This window comes from Centruroides vittatus, unplaced genomic scaffold, assembly GCF_030686945.1.
Source record: "Centruroides vittatus isolate TY-2023 unplaced genomic scaffold, ASM3068694v2 contig_3210, whole genome shotgun sequence".
Taxonomy (NCBI): Eukaryota; Metazoa; Arthropoda; class Arachnida; order Scorpiones; family Buthidae; genus Centruroides; species Centruroides vittatus.
The window spans coordinates 191,336-201,779 of NW_027122062.1; positions in this window are offsets into that span (position 1 = coordinate 191,336).

Below are 10,444 nucleotides of genomic sequence, written 5' to 3' on the forward strand. Positions count from 1 at the left end.
AAGTGCTCATCACTCTGAAGATGTTTAACTTCTTGATTGCTAAAGAAAGGTATGTTACATGTTTCACAGCCTTGCAATTTTGGTTCCACTTCTGGAATCATCCTCATCCTTGATACTGATGAATCTGAATTATAAAAACCACTATCTCATAAATGACTATTTCATGAAGTCGGTACCGATTTTTTCCATAAACTACGTTTTTGACATACAGAGAGAGAGGTGAGCTCTATCTAAGAAAACAAACTACGTAGTCTTTTGAAAATAAAGTTATAAGAATATGTGGTCCAAGACGAGATGAAGTTGCAGGAAATTGGAGACTGCTTCATAATTCAAAATTCTAGAAAAGTGACAGTATAATTCAAACAATAGAGAGAAGGAAATTAAGATGGGTAGCCGATGCAATTTGCAGAGCCCAACAGATATTCGTCAAGTGTTAACTTTTTTTTTTTTTTTTATTCTGTGGGTACTGTGGTCTTTTTATCAATTTGTCCTGGCCCACAATGTGGTGACCAGGTGATGAGGACAGGGCCCAAAATAATCCAGGATGGACCATCCCCAAAAAATCTCAGGTTTTCAATGTGTCTGGATTCCTCGGAACAGTAGTTAAGTAGTTAATATCTGAAGATGAGTTAGAGATTAATTAAGAAATGAAATTTGGCATGGTGACTTGTATTTCAGGTGTAAATGCTAATACAATGCACTGTAAGGTTGCCGACTGGTGGTGATAGGGAACTTGAAAACCCACTCCTTGGCACCAAAGTATGGGTGCCATCTGTTAGGTGGGGATCAGTTAACCCTGTGTCAGGATGAACCTCAGGGAAGTTTACACATGGGTGTGATGGGGAGGCAATTGATGACAAGTGTTTTACAACGAAAAAGCCATTTTTTTGGTAACATTTATGCTTACATCTATGTGACAGTTCAGTTCCACTTCTTTATCGTCCTTCGGGATGGCGAGGATTTCCTTTCTGTTGAAGCTCCGGGGCGATCGAGATGAGATCTTTGAGTGTTGGGGATGATGAGAGAGTCGCAGAGATGTCTTGGGTGATGACACAATTCACTATACAAAGCACATGGTCAGCTTAATTCAGAGGAGACTGTCCTTCGACCTTGAAATTCCAATTTTTATAGTTTTTCTTCCACCATCCACATTTCAGATTGGCCCCTCGTCCCATTCCTCGCTTCTCGATTGGTCTCCCCTTTGTTTTTGGGGGAAAACCGAGACCAACTCAGGTGACGAGAAAGGTCCGATTCGAGGTGTCTATTTGACACTTTTTTGTCGAATTGACTATGCTCGGAGATTGTTGATAGAACCACAACACCGCTCATAATTTAGCCCGTTGTTTGTAAATGCTGTCATTTTGGAACTCTAATGATCATATTTGATGTTTTTCTATCCATCAAATCTTTCCCCTTTTTCCGAAATTGTTTTCCTAGATTGACTATTTATGAGTGCTTGAGTCAGAGTTTCACCTTTCGGTTTGACATTAACAGGTCACCTAACACGTGTTGGAGTTGTATGGATCAAGAGTTTTTTCTCTCTTTCTTTTCTATGGTTATAATTTAAACACAAGAATTCTACGATTTACGCGATTTCGGACCTCGTCTGGGAACTCACAACACCACTACACTCAAAATTATAATAAAAAGTAGTTGCTAGATTTTTGTTTTTCAGTAATGTTTACAATTGTAATTTTGGACGAAATACTTTAAATGATTTATAAAAGAACTAGCAGGTAGGCCCGGCGTTGCTCAGGCAAAAGTAACGAAAGCGAAGATTAAGATTATTACGTTACAGTCCAAAATGTTGCACGTCGCTTCTTCTTGTCCTCCATTGTTACATTAATTTAACTCATACACATACAAAAATAACTTTGTCAAAAGAACAATTTTTTATGTTTTAAACATATTATTGATATCAATATATACAAATTAAGTGTAATGTAAAAACAATTAAATCAGGTACAAACTTTTTAAAATATTTTAATATTCAATATTTTAAATATTTTGTTTTTTTTTTTTTTTTTTTGTATTTTCTCACAATCCATCCTTCTAAATGTTGTAATCCATCATTTTTTAATTCTACTTTTTCCTGAGATATCTCACATAAATCATCATCATTTACATTGCATGAATTTTCAGATATTCCTTGTTCTTTAGAACTAGACATATCTGAAACTTCTTACAGTAATTCTGTCTCTTCAAACATTTCATTTATTAAAATAATTTTCAGTTATCTGATCTTCTGTGTTTAATTTATTTTGCAATATTCCTGGTGATTTGCCTAAAATTATCATTCTTACTCTATATATTACTTCGAGTGGACTAGGATGATCATATAAACCACCACTAGTTCGAATCTGTAAAAATAGATTTTCTAAAGAATCCTGATTTACTTTACATGTTAATTGATATAATGGTGTTTAGGAATTATGAAATTTTGAAGTAAGGACGAAAAATAAATCTTTAATACATTTAATAGATATAAGCATTCCTTTTTGAAATGTTTGAAGTGATTGTTTAGATACAGAATAATTGGAAGTATGAGATGTGTAAGTATTATCAAGTATATTATTTTGTTCAGTTATGTTAATGCCATAAGCACATTTGGAGGGATAATCAATTTTGTAATGAAAATTGGGTGTTGAACTATCCATAACATCAAACCATGCATTAATTGATGATATAAATTCAGAGGCTGCTAAGGCATTTTCAGTTTTAATATATTATTTCTTTTTAATAAACGATTCTTTCTTTCATTTGACTGCTTAATATTTTCATTTTTTATATTTCCTAAATTTACTGTCGGTAGTGAAGTTTTCTTTAGTTTAGGTCTTGCCAATAAACCTAATAATTCAGCTTTTAAATTTCTCTCAAATCATTTTCTGTGAAATGATCAGAGTAAACGTGACAAGAATCAGGATTAAATTTATCTTTTCTTTTACAATTATGGATCCATTTTCTTCTTATTATTGGATTTTTAGGAAATGTAAAATAACTAACTTTCCTGTTTAATATAATAACTTTGTTTTACAATAGATGTTATTACAAGTTGCAACAGCACATGTTGCTCCTGGCATCTAAAAAAAATAATAATAAAATTTAAGTATTTTTTTATTTTCCCAAATAAATCTAATCAAGATATAATATTCTGAAGTAGAAAAAAGTAGTGTTAACATTTACATAAAAATTATTATACAAATAAATAACACCACAATAAATTTATACTAAATATATATTAAATTATTAAAAGTGTTACCATCCTGTTACGGGGCCTGCTTATTATTTGTAGTCGTCGTTTCATCGTGCAGATACTATTTTTATACATGCAGAAAACTATTCTTAGTATTTTTAAGTATTTTAGTAATAAATATATTTTATCCGTAAGCATAGTCTGTAATTTCCACAGAACGAAAAGTAAAGACAACAACAGAATATCAAACGGATAGATAGCCCAAAAGTAGCCAACTGCTTGAGTAGTTGGCGACTTTTGGGCTACTTTTTAAAATTTTTTGTCTACAACGGCAAAAAACATCTGGCAACGCTGTTTTAGACCGCTTCTTGTCCTTTCTAACGACTGTTTCCAAGCTCGTCGTGTTGAACATGCTGGTTTTCAGTCTTTTGTTCTTCGAATTGGACTTATTATTTACTTTAATATATTTATACTTTCACCATACTTTCTAGCTAAGGTTTTTTCAAGATAAACGATATGCCTCGAAAGTGTTGTGTACCAGCTTGCAAAGGGAACTATGCAACAGGACCAAAAGTTAGTGCTTTTAGTTTCCCTTCAGATGAAGTTTTACGGCAGAAATGGATATCTGCGATTCATCGAGACAACTTTGTACCTACAAAACAGTCAGTGGTGAGTAATTTAATTCTTAACTTTTTTTACCTTTTAAGATGGAATAAACCTCATAAGCAGACCGTTTTTAACTGGTAAACAGTACTTTAGAATAGCTTACTTTGTTTTAGCTTTGTAATTTCTTTTGTTTTAGCTCATAATGGTTAAGTTTGTTTGTTTAATGAGAGAGAGATTCGTTTTAAATTGCTTTGTTCATAAAAATTTATGTCGATCTCTATCTATATAAATGCTTTTGTTTTAGATATACAGTCAAACCTGTTTTTATGCGGGGGATAGGGACCGCATTAAAAAAAACGCATAAAAAAATCGTACGAAACTTCACGAATGGCTGTAAAAAATAGTTTTCGCAACACAATTAAAAAATATTTTTTTATGCGGTCAACAGGGACCGCATAAAAAAAGTCTCACATAGAAAATAACTCAAAACGGTACGAAATAGAATTTATTGACAACAGATGTCAGCACTTGACTGCATCGTCTGGTCTATCGTCTGTTTTACATATTTTTGTCCAGGTGGTGTTTTGTTGACTTAAAAAGTAAATTATTTCATTTTTCGCATATTCATGCAATAATATTACTATAATAAGTGCATTTATGCTATAATAAGTCAACGTGAGACATGACGAATCGCACGAGACTAGTCGCCAACTATACCGCACAAATAAAAAATCGCACAAAAAAACCGCACAAATTAAAAATTCGCATTAAAAAAATCGCACATAAAAAGAGCGCATAAAAACAGGTTTGACTGTATTTAATTTTTAAAACATTTATATGGAATCGCTATTCCAGCAGGGAAGATCCAAATTAGAAATTAGCAAGTATAAACCAAAGCATGTTCTGCTTAGTCTATACTATAGAGAATATGCAGAATATGAATACTTTAATATATTATTATTTGTATTTATAAACATGGAAGTTCAGACAGTACCATACAGTACATACAATTAGGAAATGGAAATGTATGAATTAGCATTAGTGACTTTAAACATTAACAGGAATTAACACAATGCTTACTTTCAGGTATGTGAATTACATTTTTACTCAGATGACATTGAACGAACCACAAGTATGTATGACCCAAAAGTGGAAAACTTCTTACTGCACCATTAGATCGGCCAAGAATTAAGAAAGGTAAGAAATATTTTAAAATTAAATTTTACTGCATGTGATTGTCACAGTGATTTTTTTTTTTATTAATCAAGTATCATTTGTCACCTGATTTATTTAAACTGTTACTTGTTTATTTTTAATAGGTGCTGTTCCTTCATTATTACCAGGATGTCCTTCATATTTATCCAAGCCAGCCAGTAAAAGAGAAAATCCAGAGGATCGACGACAGCGCTTGGAGAATGCTTTCCTTAGTAATGCAATGGAAGAAAGCATGGAGTCGTATGATAAACTAGAGGAAAAGTTCACTTTCACTACTTTTGAAGAACTTCAGACCAAGCTAATTTTATGTGAAATGGACAAAAACTGGGTTCGCATTCCTAAGGATAACTGTATATGCCTGATTTTAATTAATATTAATAGTGATTCCTACCCTAAGGTATTGTGTTGTGCAATAATCGAAGAAGACTTAATGGTACGTATTTTTGCACAGAATGTCGTTGTTACATTTCTTGGTAACACTAAGGTGTCCACAAAGATAAGTAATGTAAATGAATTAAGTGATATCCTAAAACTTGCATATCAGAAGTTTTCTGGAGTAACAGATGATAGTCTTATTGAAAATATAAACACTGTTGACAACATTTTAAAACAGATTTCAGAAGTACTTCCAGAGCAGGAAGGTAAAATTCGATTTTTAAGAGAACAATTATTGTTAGTTAAATGTACTAGTACACAGCTAAGATATGAATGGGATACTGTGGTTCTTTGGTCTCTTGTGCATTCTATTAGCCCACATGCATATAAATTTTTGAAAAGCAGTAGTGTGTTGACAATGCCAAGTCCAAATACTTTGGTTCGTGTTTGTAGCCAACTTAATACAAATCCTATACGAGAGCAGTATTCCCAAAACTTTTTAGGTTACATATCTAGGAGAGTAAATACATTGAGTGAAGAAGACAAAAGTATTCTTTTGCTAGTTGATGAGATACATTTAAAATCACAATTAGACTATAAAGGTGGAAATATAGTGGGTAAATCTCATGACTCTGCTAAATGTGCCAGTAGTGCATTTGTTTTCATGATTCAAAGTTTGGATTCACAGTACAAAGATGTATGCCACATTCTTCCAGTTAAATGCATTCAGGCTAATGTTCTTTTTGCACTAATAAGAGATATTATTGTAAAACTTGAATCACTTGGATTTGAAGTTTTAGGTGTTGTTGCAGATAATAATGCAATTAATAAAAAAGCAATTTCTTTATTTAGCAACCCTCCAGATTTTAAGATTAAATATGATCATCCAGTTCAAAACCCAAATGAAAGATCATTATATTATTTCTGTGATACAGTGCACCTGTTAAAGTGTATAAGAAATAATTGGTTCAATAAAACAGATGAAGCTCTGAGCTTTCCAGATTTCAGTGAAGAGTTGAAGGGAGGCATTGCATCTGTTAAAGCTTTAAAGATGCTTCATCTGTTAGAAAAAGACCAATTATTAAAATATGGTAGTGCTTTGTCACTAAAGTGCCTCTATCCTACTTCTATTGAAAGGCAGAATGTGAAGTTGGCTATTCAAATATTTAATAATAATACAGCTGTAGCTTTGAGACATATGGGACCAAAAAACAGTATTGAAGAATGGGAATCAACTGCCATATTTATTGAAATAATATATCAGTGGTGGTGTGTGGTGAATGTGAAGACATTTCTTAAAGGTCAGAGGCTAAGAAATCCACTACAAGAACCAGTAACTGCAAATTCAAAACATATACTTGAATTTCTTAATTGTTTTCTCTTGTGGCTCAACAACTGGAATCTTTTAAATGATGATAAAAAAATTAACCAGAGAAACATATACTGCATTAAGGCACACTACAGCTGCTCTTATTGATTTTTGTGATTATTGGATTAATGTAAAAAAAAGAAACTACCTTCTTCTTGGTAAAATTCAAACAGATAGTCTAGAGGACAGGTTTGGCAAATACCGTCAAATGTGTGGTGGAAACTATCACATATCCCTCAGACAGTTATTTGAAACTGAAAGTAAGTTGAGGGCACGAAGTATATTTTCATTAATATTGAAATCTAAGAAAAATGGTAATATACTTATAACTAAAGATGATATCTTTGTTGAATGCACTGCAAATGTAGAGGATATTGAAAGTATTGTTGTTTCTGATTCTTTAAATATTGTTGTGGAAGAATATGATTTTGAAGAGATAGGAGAGTGTACATGGCCTGTTCTTCATTACATTGCTGGCTACTGCTCACATCAGGTCATTAAATCTGTAAACTGTGATTACTGTAAAGTCTTTTTAACCTCTGATGATAGTAGAACAGAAGACATTAGCTTAATACTTTCTATGGATAGAGGAGGTTTAACATATCCAAGTGAAGATGTTGTTTTGTGTACTACTTATGTTTATGTTACAACCCAGAAAATGATATCAGAGAAGGAAAAGTTATTTCTAGAGCAGGGCAATCAAAGAGGCATACTGATGAAAGCAGCTTTAAATAATCTGTCATCTGATTTATTTGCTGGCCATAGATGTGTAAATGGACATAGTACAGACTTGATAATTAAAAAAATTTTACTGTGTTCTTCAAATATTTTGCTAAAAAATTATGCGAAAAAGATCAATGATATTTTGAAGCAAAAGGATGTTACCACCTACAAGCGTTTAATCGATTAATGATTTCATAGTTGGGTTACTTGCAACACGTTTAAGAGATCAATTTGTGTCAGGCTTGTACGACCCTAGAATTCGTTCAAATCTTTTTGCTAAAAATGAGTCGGAATTAGACCTTCAGAAAGCGATCAATTATGCTATTGCTATGGAACAAGCTCTGATTGATTCAGGTCGTTTCAATAAATTGCCACTCGAAAACGATTGTTTTAAAATTCGTTCCACAAAGTTCCCTAACAGAAAGAAGGAGTTTAGTGAGAATAGTTCTAGAGATAAAACTAAGTTCGAAACAAAGAAAACTGCTACTTACATTTGTAGATCTTGTGGAAGCAAAGATCACTCCCGTGATAATTGTAGATTTAGAACATTTACCTGTAATAAATGTGGCATATCTGGTCATATTGCAAGGGTCTGTGGAAAAACTAAGCATCCTCATGTGAGCGTACACCAACTATCTCGTACCAACAAAGATTCGAATGGTTATTCAGAGATAGATAATTCAACTTATTTTAATCTTTTCAATATTCAAGATGTCTCCACACCAGTTTCACCTATTATTCTCACTCTATCCATTAACAAGAAGAACATTAGTTTTGAAATTGATACTGGCTCCCCACTTTCCATCATTTTTGAATCCACTTTCAACAGAGACTTATCATCCTTTTCTTTACATGAGTCTAAACATTTTCTTTGCACATATGGAAATTTCAAGTTGAATGTATTAGGATTTATCACAGTACCAGTTCTTTACAATCGTTCTTGCCATAAACTTCGCCTTTATGTGGTTCCTCATGGTAATGCTAATCTCATTGGAAGAGATTGGATTTGAGAGTTAAAGCTTTCATGTAAAATCCAACAGTATTAATTTAATTAATTAACTCCTAGGATTTCACATACAAACTCTAATCTTCTTACTCTACTAGACAAATACCCTACTGTATTTTCTGATGGTGTCAGATGTTCTAAATCAATATTCCTTCATTTAACCTTAAAACCAGGATGGGTTAATGTTACCCTAGGTCACAAAATGGCGGCGGATGGATTTTTTCCCTACGTTGGAGACTGCGACGGGGAAAAAAGTTTTCCCTCGATTCAAGATGGCCACGTGACCGGCCGCCATCTTGAATAGCTCGACAGTATCCGCGGATTTTAAACGAAATATAACAAATTAAAAAAAGCGAAAAAGCATTTTTTTACTCACTTTCCGATGAACGTTGGCTACTTCTTCCTTTGTTTCTTTCCTGTCCGATCCAACTTTTTTCCGGTTTCGCTAACCTCCAGATTTTCTTTCGGTGCATTTCTTTTCTTCCCTGTTCTTTTTCCTTCGGCCGCTGTTTTATTGGTCGATTGGCGTTTACCTTCTTTTGATGTGGAAGCACTTTCCTGCTTTTTGGCATCTTTCCCTTCTTGTTTCTTGTTTCCTTTCTGCTTCGTAATCACCGCGGGCGCGGAAGGAACGGTTTCGGGCTCGCGCCAAATCGGCACTTTTCCACTGCCAGGATATATGTTGCGTAAGTGTTGAGCAAAAATTTGAAATCTCGCCTGGTTTTCTGGAGGGCCAATTCAAGAATTTCTTATACATAAACAAGTACATGTACGAGTCAGATAGATCACTAGTATAGTGTTTTGGCAGGTGTTTCTTGTTTTTTAAATAGCCCCAGAGGCGTTCGATATTCTGAGTATGATCTCCTGTTTTGGGATCGACAAAATTTTTCGAATGATTTACTGTTTTATGTTCGACTGCTACCCCTTCGAGGTCGTCAATATGCATGTATCCTTTCCATTCGTCCGTTATTACAGTGCTGCCTGAATTTACGTATTTATACACGATCCAATTCAAAGTATTTTCTGATCTGTCGTTAACCTGACATACGAAGCAATTTTTGTCTTCCCGGCAGATTCCGCCAACCACCCATTTCGTGCTCTTTAATATACGCCCTCTCTCGTACTTTCTTTTACATATGACAGTCTCGTCAATCTCCACTGTTTTATTTGGCCCTCCGATTTTAAATGATGACATATTACTCATAGCAATAAGCATTACCAACCTTATGTGATTGGACCAATCGACACTTGCCTTTCTAGATATGCCTGCCGCAATCGCAGACGTCGTCGCAGTACATTCCAGACAAAGATAGTTCCATATAAACGACAGAATGCAACCCCAGGAAATGCGACCAAATTTACTTTTAAATGTACCTTCGAAGGCTGAAGTCATTGTACGGCACTTCGTGCATCGCAGGAAACAGCTTTCTCTATTACTCCGGTAGTATAATTTGCATAGGGAATCACAATAAATGCAAATGGCCTCGGTCGGCTGTATTCCTAATTTCGCAGCAAATTTAAATGCGCTATCGATAAGAGGAGGTACACCTAACTCCAAAAATTCGCCTTCCATCAACTTGTAAAAATCACGGCAAGTGCATTTCGACCAAAATTCGTCGTTGGAAAGCAAATCGACTAAATCACTCATTTCCGAACAATTTGTAATAAACTAAAAGAGGGGAGGTTGGGATGTAGGTAAAAAAAAAAAAACAAAGCCTTTCCTTAATTTCTAATTACAGGTTTTTCTAACGCTTAGCGAAATATTGCAATAAAAGAAATAGTAATACTTACAAATACAGGAAGTAATAATAACAAATAATAACCGCTAATAGTTAATGCGAAACCGATAAATCGTTATGAAAAGAAATACGTCTGTTCAACCGAACTGTAACACAGCAGCAGGCGTTTCCAACTGGTAGATTATGCTAAAAATCTTATTCCCTGACTTTCCAGGTCT